Source organism: Saccopteryx bilineata, chromosome 2, assembly GCF_036850765.1.
Source record: "Saccopteryx bilineata isolate mSacBil1 chromosome 2, mSacBil1_pri_phased_curated, whole genome shotgun sequence".
Lineage (NCBI taxonomy): Eukaryota > Metazoa > Chordata > Mammalia > Chiroptera > Emballonuridae > Saccopteryx > Saccopteryx bilineata.
Genome location: NC_089491.1, coordinates 293086858 through 293105255, shown reverse-complemented (window position 1 = coordinate 293105255; position 18398 = coordinate 293086858). Strand labels below are relative to the sequence as shown.

At 36.4% G+C, this 18398-nt stretch overlaps 1 protein-coding gene across 1 annotated transcript in view; it reads right to left on the bottom strand.

Moving 5' to 3' along the window:
* Positions 1-18398, bottom strand: part of HMCN1 (hemicentin 1) — a 431303-nt gene that overhangs the window by 294277 nt on the left and 118628 nt on the right. The gene's annotated exons all lie outside the window — the stretch shown is intronic.

The following is an 18398-nucleotide window of genomic DNA, read 5'->3' as shown; positions in this document are numbered from 1 at the left end:
TAGATCAGATGGATTTAACTGATATCTTCAAAGCATTTCACTCCAAAGCAGCAAAATATACATGCTTTTCAAGTGCACATGAAACATTTTCTAGGATAGACCACATTTTGGGACACAAAACAAATTTCAATAATTTAAGAAGACTGAAATCATATCAAGCATCTTTTCTGACCATAATGGTATGAAACTAGAAATCTATCACAAGGAAAAAAAACCTAAAAAAACATACAAAGATATAGAGGCTAGATAATATGTTACTAAAATGAAAGGGGTAACAGTAAGATCAAGTAAGAAATCAAAAGATACTTTGAAACAAATAATAATGAGAACACAACAGCCAAAAATCTACAGAACACAGAGAAAGCAGTCCTAAGAGGAAAATTCATAGCATTACAAGCTTATCTCAAGAAATAAAAGTATCAAATGAACAATCTAATTTTTCACTTAAATGAACTTCAAAAAGAAGAACAAACAAAGCCCCAAGTAAGTAGAAGAAAGGGAATAAAAAAGATCAGAGCATAAATAAACAAAATAGAAGCTAAAAATCAATACAGAAGACCAATGAAACCAAGAGCTGGTTCTTTGATAAAATAAACAAGATTGACAAACATTTACCAGACTCATCAAGAAAAAAGGAGGACCCAAATAAATAAAATCAGAAATAAAAGAGAAGTAACAACAGACACCAAAGAAATACAAAGGATCATAAGAAAATATTTTGAACTATATGACAACAAAATGAAGTCTGGATAAAATAGATAAATTCCTAGAAATATACAATCTTCCAAAACTGAATCAGAAAGAATCAGAGAATCTGAAAGATAGATTACAACTACTGAAATTAAAGCAGTAATAAAAAAACTCCAAACAAACAAAAGGTGAATTTTACTGATGGCTTCACAGGTGAACTTTACCAAACATTCAAAAAAATCACTCACACCTGTCCTTCTCAAACTATTCAAAAAAATTCAAGAGGAGGGAAGATTCCCAAACTCATTTTATGAGGTAAGCATTATCCTAATTCCAAAACAAGATAAAGACAGTACAAAGAAGGAAAATTATAACCCAATATCCCTGATGAACATATTAGCAAACCTGATCCAGCAATACATTAAAAAGATCAAACGGCAAAATCAAGTGCAATTTATTCCAGGAATGCAAGGTTAGTATCGTATCCATAAATCAATATACATGATATACCACATAAAAAATATAGAGAATAAAAACCACATGCTCATATCAATAAATGTAAAAAGAGGATTTGGTAAAATTCAGCACCCATTTATGATAAAAAAACTCTCAGCAAAGTGACAATAGAGAGAACATACCTCAATGTAATAAAGGCCATACGTGACAAACTCACAGCCTAAAGCACACTCAATGGGTACAACCTAAAAGTGTTTTCCTTAAGATTGGGAACAAGACAAGTCCACTTTCACCACTTTTATTCAACATAATACTAAAAATCCTAGCCACAGCAGTCAGACAAGAAGAAGAAATAAAAGGCATCCAAATTGGAAAGGAAGAAGTAAAACTGTCATTATTTGCAGATGACATGATACTGTATATAAAGAACCCTAAAAATTCCACCAAAACGATACTAGAACTAATAAATAAATTCAGTAAATTATTAAAATACAAAACAAATACCCAGAAATCAGTTGCATTATTATACACCAATAATGAACTATCATAAATGGAAACCAAAAAACCAATCCCATTCATAATTGCTTCAAAAAGAATAAAATACTTAAGAATAAATTTAAGCAAGGATGTAAAAGACCTGTACTCAGAAAATTACAAGATACTGAAGAAAGAAATTAAAAAAGATTCAAATAAGTGGAAGCATATATTCTGTTCATAGATAAGAAGAATTAATATTATTAAAATGTCCATACTTCCATTATGAACAATATAAAACAATATCAAGATACTACTCACATATTTCACAGAACTGGAACAAATATTCTAAAAATTTATATGGAATTACAAGAGACTCTGAATAGCAACAGCAATCTTGAGATGGAAGAACAAAGTGGAGAAATTATGCTACCAACTATCAAACTATACTGAAAGGCCACAGTAATCAAAACATGGTACTGGCAAAATACAGACATATAGAACAATGTAATATAATGAAGAGTCCAAGAATCAACCCACACCTTTATAGTCAATGAACATTTGACAAAAGAGGCACAAACTTACAATAGGGTAAAGATAGTCTAGTCAATAAATGGTGTTGAAAAAATTGAACAGATACATGGAAGGAAGGAAGGAAGGAAGGAAGGAAGGAAGGAAGGAAGGAAGGAAGGAAGGAAGGAAGGAAGGAAGGAAGGAAGGAAGGAAGGAAGGGGAGGGAGGTGGGGAGGGAGGGAGGGAGGGAGGGAAGGAGGGAGGGAGGAAAAGAAAGTGAACCACCTTCTTACAACATACACAAGAATAAACTCAAAATTGATTAAAGATTTAAATGTTAGACTCAAAACCATAAAAATTCTAGAAGAAATCATAGGCAGTAAAATTTGGACCTTTCTCGTAGCAATATTTTTTCTGATATACCTCCTCAGGGAAGGGAGACAAAAGAGAAAACAAACAAATGGGACTATATCAAACTAAAAAGTTTTTGTATAGCAAAGGAAATAGCAAAAAAATGAAAAGACAGTCTACTGAATGGGAGAACATAGTCACCGATATATTTGATAAGAGGTTAACATCTAAAATTTATAAAGAACTTATAAAACTCAACCAATTAAAAAACAGGCAAAGGGCCTGACTAGGGGGTGGTGCAGTGGATAGAGCGTCGGACTAGGATGCGGAGGACCCAGGTTCGAGACCCCGAGGTCACCAGCTTGAGCATGGGCTCATCTGGTTTGAGCAAAAAAAAAGCTAACCAGTACCCAAGGTTGCTGGCTTGAGCAAGGGGTTACTCGGTCTGCTGAAGGCCCGCGGTCAAGGCACATATGAGAAAGCAATCAATGAACAACTAAGGTGTCGCAACGGAAAACTAAAGATTGATGCTTCTCAACTCTCTCCGTTCCTGTCTGCGTGTCCCTATCTATCCCTCTCTCTGACTCTCTGTCTCTGTAAAAAAAAAAAAAAAAAAGAGCAAAGGACCTGAATAGACACTTCTCCAAAGAGGACATACAGATGGCCAACAGACAAATGAAAAGTTGTTCAATGTCAGTTATCATCAGAAAAATGCAAATTAAAACCACAATGAGATATCACCTCACACCTGTCAGAATGGCTATCATCAATAAATCAACAAACAACAAATGCCAGCAAAGATACGGAGAAAAGGAAACCTTTACATACTCCCGGTAGAATGCAGACTGATGCACCCACTGTAGAAAGCAGTACAAAGTTATTTCAATTTATAGGCAGTGCCCTAGTGTCCAACACACCAGAGGAAGAGGTGTGTATCCCAAACTAGATGTTCTTTACCTAGTAACTATGCAAAAAAGGTCTTCTACATGCTCATCCAGGAAGAGGCCCTTAACATGCAATCCATGACAGGCGGATTGAACTTAGCACTTTGAGATTCCAGACCACAAGAAAAATAGGGGGAAATGACCATGGTTTTACAAAACTATTGCATTGATCCCTTGGTTGTTTCCTTAAGCCAATTCTATAAATGGGTCACTGTGATAGAAGAAGGGAGTATACCTCTCTCATTTCTGAGTCATAATTGAATTTTATGGTAATTAGCCATACAATCTATACAGAATTCTGGAGTTAAATACACTGAAGTCAGCATCTTTGATTTTAAAGCAATTAAAAAATATAGCTTTATGATTCAGTAAGAACCCAAATGTCTTGGCCTGAACATGGGTAGGAAAGAATACTGGCAAAGAAAAATGACCACACTATTTCTCCCAGCAATCAGAGGGTAGAGTAGTGGAATTATAGGCTAATTATACAATACTTGAAGCATATAAAATATTTTAGAACATGTAAAAAATCAATGAGAAATATTAATTCATTAGACATCAAATATACAGATTTTCAAACTATGGCTTTCACTTGCAACATATATTCAAAATAGATAATAGTTGTAGCATCAGTGAGGCTCAAATGCTTCATTTTAACTTTATCTAGTAAATAAATAGTACTGGTATTTTAAAATTTTTTGTGGTGAGTTTATTGGGGTGACATTGGCTAATAAAATTATACAGGTTTCAGGTGTACAATTCTATTATACAACATCTGTATAATATGGTGTGTTCACAAGTCTCCCTCCATCACCACCTATGTCCCATATACCTACCTCCACCTTCCCCCACCCCCTTTCCCTCCTGCCATCCCCACACTGTTGTCTGTGTCTGTAAGTTAGCCGCCATAATGGCTAAAATGAAAAAACAGAGAACACCAGGTGAAGACACAGAACAGCCAGGATTCTTACACACTGCTGGTGAAAGTGTCAATTGAATCGAATTTGGAAGACAGGTGGCATCTACTGAAGTGAGCTTATCATACTCTGTGACCCAGCATTTTAGCTCCTAGATATTTAACAAGGAGAAATGAATACATATACACAACAAATGACACATCCTAGGATAAAAGACCAAACTTTCCAAACTAATACATACTTTTCAAGGCCAGTGTAATGGTCACTCAGGTCACTGGGAGATGGCCTGAAGAAGGATTTCTGGGGTCCTGGTAGCTCAGTGTGTCTTGATCTCAGTGTTGGTTATCCAGGGTGTACTGAGTTTGAAAAATGTATTAAGCTGCATTTTTTAGGTGCACTTTCTGTGTGTATAGAGTACTCCAATACATAGTTTAAGATAAAAGATACAATTAACAATTCATAAAAGCACTCTTCTAAACAAACATTTATTATGTTCATATAGTTTATTTTAATTAAAATTTCACTAATTAAATTCAAGAAGCCCAACTACATACCTAGAACTATAGTCTATTCAAAAGAAGACAGAAAAAAAGATAAAAGATTTCCATGGTAGTAAACTTTTTCATAAAGCTGAACAATATATTAAACGATAAGTAATAATATATGCACTGATTTTCTGACTCTTAAGATATCATAAAGTCTAAGATGCACTATTATTTTATGTGCCAATTAGAAGAGAAAAAAAATTTCTAATCAAACTATGGTATGCCACTGACTGTAAAATATATTCAATCTGAAGTATATCGTTGTTTTGTTTTTTTTAATGCCTCTTAGAATGCGTGGGAAGGTAAGTACTGCAGATGGTCAGACTAGGAAAGGGTCCACATGGCAGGTGTACGCTCGGAAGGATTCACATATTAGTGGGTCAAAAGACGGTCCTTGAAACGTAGAAAGTAAAGAGATGCAAAGCTGGAAGGTGAGGTTATCCCAGGTTAAGGAAGCTTCAGAAGCACAAGTGCAGAAGCAGCAAAGTACTCAACACGATGTGGAGGCAGAGAGGAGGGAGCCTAATTAGAGCAGGAATGGAGAATTGAGAAATATCTGGTGATATTTGGACAGCAAGGTGAGGCCAGATTATAGAGGAGCTGGAATTCTAAGAAAAGTAATTTGGATACCATTCAATTGGCAGTAAGGTTCGGTTTTTAGAACAGGGACCAGACATGATTGAAGTGATGTTTGAGGGAACATATCTTAGTGGATTGGATTGGAAAAACTAGAAGTAGAGAAAGAAATTATTACAGTCATACAGGTGTGAGGTGACGAAGACCCGGGCTGGAGTGCTGACATTTGAAAGTGCATTAAATAAAAATTTCCACAATTTATCTTCATGATGAGTTCCATATGTAAAACTATATGTGATGTTATATTAAGTACAGCTTCCTAAAAAGAAACTATGTACATGCTTTTCCTTTTTTATGAAACATTTGACTTGAGATTGGAAAGTTGAACGTGTGTTTGATTTATAAACAGTTATATATTTTGTGCAAGTAAAAGAGATGAGTAAATGGACTTATAATCTATAGATATAGCTGGTATAAGCAAATGACATTAATAAGAAAGTTATAATGAGAAATATAATGAATCTTCTTTTCAAAAAGGAGTTATTCAAGCTTTATCCTCAACTTTAAGACCTAAAGGGTCTAAACATCTAACTAAAAGACTCTCTTGCCTACCAATCTAAGTACATTGGATATTTATTCCATTTCAATCATGAATGACTATAAGTTACTAAGCATGTAAGTAACTGGGTATCTATCTATCTATCTATCTATCTATCTATTGTTATTTCTATCCCTTTTTATCCTCTAGCTAGTTTTCTTCCAACTGAACATGCAAAACACAGGGCCTGGAGTTCTTACAATCTTTACATGAATATTAAGGCTTAGAATGTTTAACAAGGTGCTTTGCTTAATGATATGGAGCAAAATTTGTGTTATCTTCATCACTGAGTTATACAAATGATGACTGTCGGTCTCTAGACAGAATGCCAGGTACACAATAATCATAAAGGCACTATCTTAACTTAAAAAAGTAGATTCCCAATTGGTAAAATCTTATGGAATGGCTACAAAGCTGTAAAGAGACTACTTGTAAATTAAATTTGGTATCACATGCATGATATGGGATCACTCCCTTAAGCCACCATGCTATGAAAACATGGTATTCCCTCCATAGCAAAAGAGGAAAATGGAATCCATATTTTTCTTGGGAGTTTCATGGATTGCAGGATGGAAGACTGGCTAGTGTCCCTCCTTTACAAGGACCAGATATAATTAGAGGGGATAATGTATCTGGCATTGGGAAATAAAATGATCTATTCATTCAAAATGTTCTGAGTTATAGATATATACTTTTGTTTATAAATCTTAGCAATAGAGCAATAGGAGCTAAGCCTATACCACAAGATACCTAATTTAGAGGGCTGAATATAAGAACATAATCATGTATGATAGTGACATGCAGTAGAATCATACTGGTGGTTTAGAAAAAAGAGATATTTGGGGAAATTAAAAAAATAAAAGGGTGGTTTGTAACAAAGACTTACTATATCCCTATGGGACATAATATAAGAAAAGGATGGAATTGGATTATCCAGTTCTCTGCTTCAATTATGTCTATAACTCTCAAGAGAGATAGAGGTAAATGTTGTTTAGTGATTTTCAAAAGCTATATAATCATGATTTATGTCTGTATGCCTTTAGGTAAGCAAACTATAGTTCTTTTGCTCTTTTCTGTGTTTGTTTACTTGTTAAGGTATATCAATCCTTTTCTGTATATTATCTTCACATTTACAAAGTCATTTAATAGTGAAGCTCTGTTCTTTAGAATACTGAAAAACCTTTTCTGATATACTGAATCCATAAACCCTTCTTCAATAACTTTTGCTCCTCTGGAACTCAAGTTTTTCGCAGTTCTTTTGACAAGCAAGGACTACTACCAGATAAAATACAAAACAAAAGCTTGTCCAATGATGGAGTTTTTTTCCCATTGATTATTGTAAACCATTCTTAAAAACATATCAGTGAAATCTCACTTCTTTAACTTCTATCCATGCTGTTGCAAATGGTAAGATATCATTCTTTTCATGACCAAATAATATTCTATTGTATGTATGGATGCATGCATGCATTTTATATATATTTTTATAACTAAAAACCAACTGATTCATTGATACTGGCACAAAGAAAACACCTTAGTTGGCTTATTATTCTCTCAGGCAGTGAATAATAAGCTGGGAGTGCCCCAGTAGAGTTCATTCAGTGAGGCTCAGTTTATTCAGGGGGTAAGCTCTGTTCATTCCACAGTTGCATAAAGCAATGCATATTTGGAAAGTCTTCATGGTCACTAGAGCCAGCCAAGTAAGTTTATGTGCCCTTTAAAATAACACTTAAGTTTTAACCTAAAACATAAATAAGTTTAAACTTCTTAAAAAAAAAGTTATTGAGTCTGACAAACCTTCATATATTTAGTGAATGGTTTTCCATTAGGGTTCTAGTGTTTTCTACATCTGTTTAAGCTAGAAATTCCTGAAAGAACAGTTCTCTTGTGAAAGCCTGAACCTTCAACTTGCAGACCCCCATCTAAAAGAGAAAGTATAAGGAGTGAGCGAAATGAATAAATACTAAGAGACTTGTCCAAATATTTTTGAAACTGCAAAAATATTCAGGATAAGTATGGGGGAAAGTACCAATCAGTTTTTAATTTCTAAATATTGGCTCTTCTTATTGCATTTGCTTTGGAATCATCATCTGAAAGTGAACATCATTCTGTTTGATACTGCAGGCTGAATTAATAAATGACATTTGTCTAAAATTATGTATTCAGCACTATGTCTTATTCTACATTGCTAATAAAAATAGAAGATACTGTAAACAAACAAACAAACAAGAAATGAAAAGCAAAATCTAGAAAGCCAGGGTCAGGTTACCTATTCTTTTTTTTTTTTTTTTTTGTATTTTTCTGAAGCTGGAAACGGGGAGAGACAGTCAGACAGACTCCCGCATGTGCCCGACCGGGATCCACCCGGCACGCCCACCAGGGGCGACGCTCTGCCCACCAGGAAGCGATGCTCTGCCCCTCTGGGGGGTCGCTCTGCCGTGACCAGAGCCACTCTAGCGCCTGGGGCAGAGGCCAAGGAGCCATCCCCAGGGCCCGGGCCATCTTTGCTCCAATGGAGCCTTTGCTGCGGGAGGGGAAGAGAGAGACAGAGAGGAAGGAGGGGAGGGGGTGGAGAAGCAAATGGGCGCTTCTCCTATGTGCCCTGGCCGGGAATCAAACCCAGGTCCCCCGCACGCCAGGCCGACGCTCTACCACTGAGCCAACCGGCCAGGGCCAGGTTACCTATTCTTATAACATTTCTATTACTAGAAAATAACTGTGATTCAAGACAAGTTATGTATTTCTTAAAGAAGATAAGAAACTAAATTTACTAGCAACTACAATGGATCGTTTTTTGTCTAATCTTTCCCTATGATTTTATTACTTAAATACATTGCATAAGAGAGTAGTAGTATTTCATGATAAGAGAGTAAAAGCACTATACATTCCTAGCTGATCCACTAAATTTCTACACTCTAATAGAGTATGCCAATTTAGGTATCACTACAAAAAGTCCTCTGTTGTCATACATCAACTGCATCATATAAAGTAAATCTGTGTGACAAATCTCTAACAGCTCTCTGATAACTCTGGATATTCATTTTTCTAAAACTACAACTTTCAGTATTGGTTATTATTTCCTACTAGGAAAACAAAAAATTCCCAAAGCAGAGGGGAAAGTATCTTCAGGGGCAAGAACAATCCGATGACCGAATGTGTGCCTGTACAAAGATGTCAGCTAATGGACAGGTCAATTCAAAAAAATTAAGAAAGAATCTGTCAGTGCGTCTGAGGGATAACAGGATATGCCACCACAAAAACATGCCTTTTTGGCATAAGGTTTAATTTGAACTAATTATTTTAAGAAACAGTAGACATCGGGTTAGGCTCTGATTTGAATCTGAGTAACAAACCTTTCCCTTCTCTGGTTATCTCCCCAAATGTTCACAGATGAGTTTACAAATTCTTGAAACTTTCTTCCTATTACCGATTTTAATATTCAAATTTAAGTGGTTTCACCATACCATGTGTCTTTTTTCTAAGTTTATAATTTGAAGAGGCAGTAAAAGAACCCAACCATGATATTCTTAAAGTTAAATAAGCCATTTGTGCTTATTTAAAATAATAATTAAGAATTTTAAAAGTTGGTTTGTTTTTGTTTTGTTTTGTTTTTACTATCTCTTTACCTTTTCACTCACACCAAAACTGTTTCAATGATGTAGTGAATGACTCTAAAGTACATTTCTCTTTTGGGGCCCTGAGCAAGAAAGAGAAAAGCCATTTGCAATCTTTGTCACAAAGCCAAATCATAACCAAAGTGTTACAAGGGAGCTCTCAAAAGTAGCTCATACCATCTCTCAATAGATGTTATAACCCTATTACAGTTGGTTTATTCTAGGAATGTTTAAGGAAGCCTGGAAAATATATGAAGCATGGATTCTGTTTCCATTTATTTACCCTTGGTCATAAGGAAATTTCTTAAATAAAACTTCCCTTACTTTGAGTCTTAACTCTTTCATCTCTTCTCTGCTATTGCAGAATAAGAGAAAAAATTACTTTGTTTGATGAATGTTTTTATACTGAACCAAGTGCAAATAAGGATAAGTCATAATACACATTTGGCTTCTGCACAGGATTTGCAACATGAAGATAAGCCTACTGTTTTCAAAATTGACTGTTGGTGCCTATCATACAGAAACATTGCAAGTAAGGCCTTGAATTTTCTTCATTCTTTATGTAGGAAATTGCTTAAACTTCATTTCAAAAAACCAAATTCACATATTTTCTCCTAAGGTAGTAAGCTATGATACTTTTAAGTGACACAATTATATCTGCCAAAGGTACTAGCCAAATCTTTTCTTGCAACTTCCTATCTACTGTGTGTAGTATAAAAGTTACAACTTTTTCTTTCATATGAATAGTAATTATATAATAGAACTCCTGGGCAGGTAATTAAGAAAAGAAAATTTTATAAACTCTTCTTTGTCTAGGGATTAACAACAGCCAATTACCTTGGGTTAAATTATTAAATTATCATTATTAAGGTAAAATACTATCAGAAGGCACCTCTTGATATAGAGAAAAGATCTAGTAACCAGAATTTTTTCTTTTCTTTCTATTGTGATAGACTGACCTTTGGTATCCTAGGCACACAAATATCTTGGGCAGATTCACTAACTAGCCTTTATATTCAAGAACTTTTTGGGAAAGAAGAAACTAAAATTGCAAAATTCTTCTTCCCAAGATCAAAATTTAATCCTTTTCAAAATACTCTGAACGCATGGTCTTATCTGATTTTCACACAGAAAAGAATCTTTACTGTATGTGTTCCGAATAATTCCTAGGTTAGATGATTGAAATGTAATTGTTTTCTTAATGTTTCAAAATCTTTGCAAAATATAAATACACTATTTTTTGGAAACAACAGGTATATAACCTTTTAAATATGTTAGTTTCTTTGTTCTTTCTGAATTCTTTAAAGGTCAGATCAACTCATGTTTTTGCATGTTTGTAGGGAGAGAGAGAGATGCTTATTAACTGACCACATATATTAGTTTTCTCTAAAAAATCAAAAATTTTAAAAGGAATCTTCAAAATGTAAAGAGATCAAATATGAAAGGAAATATCCAAACAGTTGATGTTCTGTGAAAACGGCTCAGAAGAATTTTATTTGCTTCAACATATTGAGGATTTGCTTCATGTTTCTTGTATTCCTTTGTAGTTCCCAGTGGGTTAGCTCTTCAGGAGTTCATGAGGTCAGTGACTTTAGTGGTAAACTAGTTGTTTCAGTTTTAATTATTAAGCATTGGGACATTCTTCTCTCAATTCAAATCTTTTGTTTCCACCACAACTCCAGTAAAAATAAAGACCTAGCTCTCTAAATGGGGGGAATAACTGCTTTCAAGCCAGTGCCAGTTGGACTGAATTTTTTAGACATTGAAAGCAACACTATAACTTTTTGATAGTTAAGACACTTGCAAACTCAGAGTTACCTCTGCAAGTAATTGATTTACTCAGTTAAAGCTGACATAGTCAAAATCAATATATTATTTTAGCTTCTACTCAAAATAGAGTCAGCTGTGTCAACAGGTTTATTTATTTTTCTATTTCTTTTTGTCCTGTTGAATGCATATTACCTAATGGCTAACATTTGCTCCTCACTATCATTCCTTTCTTTTGTTTTCTTTTAATAAATATTCTTTCAGTCATTTATATATGCTTCTTTCTCCTTTCTCTCTGCATTTTTGGTATTTTGGTAAGAAGCTTTTGTGAGTAGTATACATTCCTTTTCTGAATTTTATAGACAAGTAATACCAGGGGTCATATATTATGATTGTCTTATGAAGGACTTTGGGACACGCTTTCCTGTTGAAACTTACATTTCATAGGTACTGAATTTTGTACGTATGACTCCTACTACCCTCATTGAATGTACTGCTATGGTGTGTAACTACTGCTTCCAACAGCCCCCCGAGTCAATGAAAGGGAAGATGGACATTCTCACTAGTACAAGGTGTATCCTTTTAAATAATGAAGTCCTCACTCCCTGCTGTTCCTCATTGCAGAGGGCTCTGCTTGACCCTGAGTATTCTTTGCCTAGATGCGGTACTATTGAGAAGAGTCATCTTTGTTTTATCTTCGCTTGCAAGGCATATCATGTACTTTGTACACTGCTAATGTCATTTTGAAAAACTGTTCCCATTTTCAGAGACCTACGAGCTACAAATAATTTTTTAAACAATAAACTATGCTACGTTTTGGATTTTTCTACACAAATGGAAAGAGGAAGAGTACACATGGCTGCATTCTCCATGTCAGTGACCTGTGAAGCACAGCCAGGGGTCTGGGGACAATGAGGTGACAGGGTGGCTGCAGTGTTCGAGTTCCCAGCATACACTCATGGTGATAATGGGTCATCCTTAGCACAGTAATAGAGAAAGAAAGCATTACCCTGGCACAAAGTAAGGGTTCCTATTTCTTGATGTGTTTGTGGATGTAGAGACATTCCTCATATTTTAAAGTCTGAGCTCTGAGCTCCCCACTTCACTTTCGCCATTTAATTAAGTGACTTCAAACAAGGAGTAAGTGGAAACACTGACGCATTGTTTCCGCACATTTCCTGTAGCGTTCTTCAGCGTAATAATTGCCTCTGATACGTTTTCCAATAGCAGAGGAAACACCGGTCTCTACTGATTTGCAAGGTCAGGAGTAAGGTTATGTTTTTGAGTGAAACCCAGAATAAGGGAAAACATGATGGTAGATACCTCATCTCAGAGCACTCATTGTTCAAAACCACGGGTTCCCAAGTCTCATCATTAAGCCCACATGAGGCAAATGCTTGCTTCGAATTCTAGTCACAAGTAGCTGTTCGCCAAAATAGCAGGAAAGGACTGTGCTGAATTCATACTCCAGCCAAGTGTACAGTTTTTCTAATATCAGTACCGCCTCCCATGAAAACGAGTTGAAAACTAGCGAGAGAAAAAATATCCAGTCATCTCTCACTGATGAGGCTTTCTGTTGCTAAAGTGTTAGTATTTTTCACGGGCTGGTTGCAAAACTGCCACTTCATTTTCCCAGGTTTTAGTTACTTCCTCTGAACTAGCTAGTGAATTCAACCCTCCCTTTCCCCTTGGAATTCCTTCGTGACAAAAAATACAGATGTTTTCTTTATCTTTCAACCTCCACTCACTCCTACTGCAGACAGAAGTGAGGTGCACCTGTCCGGTCTAGTGCTCAGCTCTAAATGCTTCTCAGGCTCAACTCCCTCCCTTCTCCTTCACGCAGCGTGCCCAGCGGTCCTGCCCACTTTCTTCTCCTCTCCTTAGCTGCAACCACACATGCACACTCCAGAAGGACTCACAGGGCGGTGGGATTAATTTCAGGGCTTCCTATACAGTGCATATCATGTTATTATGTTATTATTATTACTATTAGTGATTTAGAGGTCAGTAATACGGCTAAATGAAGTCAAGCAGACATGTTTTCTTTTTCTTTTTAGGAAAAACAAACATACTTAATTTATTGTTTAAAAAATTATCTATTGTCCACAGGCCTGTAGGAATCAAAGGAATGTCCTCAGCCGAGTGCCTGAAATACAATAAGCACTCTGTAAGCCTTATCTATACTATTCTGATTATTACTGATGTGCTTACTGTCACAAAATAAGCAATTAAAACCCTTTCCCTTTTTTAGTGGTTTTATTGTGATGTGAAAATAAGAAAAAATGGAAACACGGGGGATTTGTAAAAGTTTGAGAATCTTACAAGGACTTTAGTAGTTCTGAGTCCATTCTCCCTTGGGTATTTATTTCTAAAGGGGGGGGAGGGCTCACCAAAATACCACTCCCCTCTGAGCCTTTCATTGGGCCTCAATCAGAGCAGAACGCCCGGCGCCCTCTTTGGCAGATGAACCATTCCCGTGCTAAGAAACTCCAGTCTGGGTGATTTCCATTCTCCCGGGACTCTATTTGCCTTACTATATGTCTTCCTTGTTCTTTTTAATCTTTACAATAGTTTATGAGTTAATTAATATGTGTCTTTGTTCACATAAAAAAATAATCCCTGAGGCTCTGGCCGGTTGGCTCAGTGGTAAAGCATCGGCCCAGTGTGTGGAAGTCCCTGATTAGATTCTTGATCAGAGCACACAGGAGAAGCGCCCATCTGCTTCTCCATCCTTTCCCCCTCTTTTCTCTGTCTCTCTCTCTTCCTCTCCTGCAGCCACTGCTCCGTTGGAGCAAAGCCCCAGAAGGGTAGAGCATTGCCCCCTAGTGAGCATGGCGGGTGGATCCCAGTTGGGTTGGGTGTATGTCAGAATCTGTCTCTCTACCTCCCCGCTTCTCACTTCAGAAAAATACAATAAATAAATAAATAAATAAAGCTGAGTAAAGTTGTTTAACTAGCTAATAACAAAGATGTCATTCAAACTGAGGTCTCACTGATTCTAAAGCCCAGGAGTTTCCCATTATAGCATGCTGTCTTTGGCCATCCAATCACAGATAGACACTAAATATATATATATTTATTTGTTTTAGGGAAAATTCTAAAAATGTGGCTGAAATATTTTGACTAGCATGTATCACTAAATAAATAATAATAGCAGTTCATATTTATTTATATGTTCAAAACATAACAACCATATGCAGTAGGTAACTATCGTTCTCCCTATTTTACAGATGAGGAATCTGAGACAGAAAAACAAGTAACCTGTCTAAGGAAGGGCACACGGCTGAAATGGGAGCCATGGGCTCAGAGTCTGGAGTCTTAACTTCTACACAATACTGCTTGTGTTGGGTCTTTTCGTTTTGTCTCCGCATCAGGCTCTGTGCCCTAGGGTGCTGACCTTCATGGAATGCTTCCACTGGGCCCCTTGTTCTCTCACCTTCCAGTTACATTGGGGGAAACGGAAGGCACCAGGAAATGAGAAGACATGGAGAACTGGCCAACAGTGGATCCTTGTGTTAGCTTCCTTGACCACAGAACAGAGCATCTGTGAGTAACTCTGAGATTTCAAACTTTGACTTTTCTTATACCAAAGGAAGCATTAATTATATCCATTGACAATCACCCAGTGTACAGAGAAATGGAGGAGTAAGACTGTTCAGTTCCCTTTTTCATCTTCAAAGGTGAATTGTTTTAAGTACATCTTTGAGATGTGTCTTGACTTGTGTTTCTAAAATGTAATACTATACAGTGATTTATAGACTACTCACACTTGGCCAACTAATTTCTTTACTTTGGTTTGCCTTTTATGTTAAACAGAAATGAAAGATACCTAGATCTTCTACTTAATCATTATTTTAAAAAAGAAAAAAACAGATGGAAAACACTTTAAGTTAGCTCAAGAAAGTTGATATAAAAATAAACCTCACTAGGTTAGGAAATTAATGACCTATGTTAAGAAGGAAAAGCATAATATGCTAAAGTTTCCTTTACAAACAGCAGATGAAAAATTGATCTCAAATAAAATGGAAGGATTTAGAAGTGTGTGGCTTCCCTGAAGTTCTTGTGTCTATTAAAAGTACAGATAGCTCTGTACTTTTAACAGCATTTGTTTCACTAAGTTTTTAATATTTATATAATAGGAAAATTGAGAACAATGAGAAAAAAATGGCTGAATTATACCATAAAAAATTGGTAAATTTAATTTCAGCACCATCACTCTGTTTTTTGTTAGAAAAACCTTCCACCATGGTGGCTCTTTGAAAGGAACTCACCAGCTCAAACAGTTCCAGCATCCCCTTCCCAATATCTTTTCCTCACACACAAGAATAAAGAAACCATCTTCCCAGACTTTCCAACTCAAATTTATTTCCCAGTAACAACTAGCCATCTGGTTTCTAACAAATCTAGTGGCCCAATTTCCCCATTTTAAAAGCAAAATAACCACATTACAAGGATCGCAATAGTGAGCATGCATTAGGCACTCAACCTGCACCAGTCCGTGTGGGGAACATTTTACATGCAGTATCTCATTTAATCTTAGAAGAACTCTCTGAAATGGATAATTCTATTATCCCCATTTTACAAACAAAGAACCTGGGGCTTGGAGAGACCATGCCACAGAGAAAGGAAGACTTTTCATCAGTTAGGATCCATTTATCTTTAGCTAATTGAAAACTCTAACTAGCTTAAGCAAAAGATCATTTCCTTAACTCTGGAGACGTAGCAGCAGGACCGGTTCGCGTGATGACTGCATGCAAAGGTTCTGGATTTTCCTAGCTCTCTACGGCCCTTTGCATTTGTTTCATGTCAGATTTGGATGAAGATGTCTGTGTCAGATCTAGGACTCACGTCCATGGAGGGCAATATCTGGAAGATAAGACCTTGTACAAGACACCCTTAGCTAAATTCCCTTTGAATTTCATTGGGCCAAAGTAGATGAGATGGTCTTTCCTGATTGGCCAGGGGTTTAGAATGATGATGATTGACAGATAAATTAAAAGCCCATTTCCACTGGCATCAAATCCCATTTTATAAAAATGGTCAACTTTAGCAATGCTTCTCACTAGTCTTAGTCCACTTAAGTATAACTTATTGATCAGAATATCCTGATCTGAGAGAGAAACACTGCTTACAAACCTGTGGGTTAAATTTCTCTTACATATCTATATCTATAAAGTTTTATGAAATACACCAATACACTTTTATAAATTATTATTCTTGAAATTATTTGGAAATTGTTAAAAATTATTAGGACCACAAAATTATACTTTGGACCACTTATTTAATAAATAAAGTACCTCTGTAGGGCTTAATTTTTCTGTTTAAGGCAACAATAATATTTTCAATTTTGTGTAAGTCAATCTCCCTGGGAATATGGACATAATTGGAGTTACACTCACAGGACATACCATGTTATTTTCTAGCTCTGGGGCCCTTCAAGTTTCACCCAGTTTGCATTGTGAATCTCCAAACTGTGCCTGATTGCTTCCCAACAGATTCCAACAACAGTTCCTTCCTCCTGGGTGCCGGCCCCCGTCTCCTCACCACTTCTCTTCCCCAATACCTCCTGGTGGGCACCACCATGCCCAAGGGGCATGGCAACCTTTGCTGGCACCAACGCCCCATCTGTCTGAGCTGAACACCCCTGCCACCTCCAACTAAGAGCCTCACCACACCCTAAGTAGGCGGTGTCCTCCCCCAATGCAAGAGACAATGACGCCCTTCCTCGCTCACGCCACTTTGTGCTGATAACACAATTCCAGATTCAAAACAACTTCGGCCAGTGGCCTTTCCCTCATTAGGGTCACGCACAGTCTGTGGGATGGGACAGGAAACCCAGTTCCTGAGAGAGTCCTGTACTCTTCCCCAACACCCTTCTTCACAGGCTCCCAACTTCTCAGGCCAATGTTCACACAAATAACTGCCAAGGGCACCCCTGCCACCGCCACGCCCTCCCAGAGCATTTCTGACCCCCTCCCATGGACACAATATGGACTCAAGCCATGACCCCTCTCTAAGGCTGTTTCCTCCAAAAAAAAAAATTTTTAGACTAAAGTAACCTTTCCGGTTTGTGTATCATCTGTTGATAATAAAAATATATTTTTGCTACATTGTTTAATCTAGAAATTTTCAATGTCCTGTTAGTTTCATCAGGGTTGATAAGAACTCTTTAGTTATAATGGCTGAGCCATCTCAATCAAGACACAAAGGAGTCTGTCATGAAATTAATAGGACGTGTATAAATACAGTGACCATAACAATCAAGCATGAATTATGCCTACATATAACCTTATCATCATAGTGGCATGTTCCTAGAAACTTAAATAGGAGCCAAATATATAAATAAATACATTTTTTTAAATCACAAGCGAAGCCAAGGAAAGGTGATGGGAGGGGAGGGGAGGACAATCAGGACAATTAGATGAATTAGATGTATCTCTAACACCTTTTTAGACAATACCAAGATTTTCATAGTATGTAAGTTATAGATTTCATTACCAAAAAAATTTTAGCAAACTATATAGTACTTAATTACAGCTTTTTAGTTTCACCTTAGAAATCAAAGTTCTTGAGAATTCTGCCCAATAACTAACTTTCTAACATTCTACTTCGGTATACAGGCAAGCCTTATTTTACCAGCGATCCAAAAACTGTGGCCCAAAAATAGGAATGGACCATATGAAGCAACAAGAACTACAAAAAAGCTCAAGTCCCACTAAATAAATTTTAAAAACATTTATTCTTAAACTCTAAGTCATTTGTTAATATAGCATAACAAAATTTGGAAATTAATACTAGGGAAATCTATGCTTCCCCACTTTGGTATGATGCTTTTATTGACCTGTGGCCTCGGAAAATAAAGCTTTTTTGTTCACGTTATTTTTGAAATCACACCTGTCCCAATTAGGTTGGCCCACCTGATTGGGGTGCAGTAGCTTGTAAGGAAGTAGACC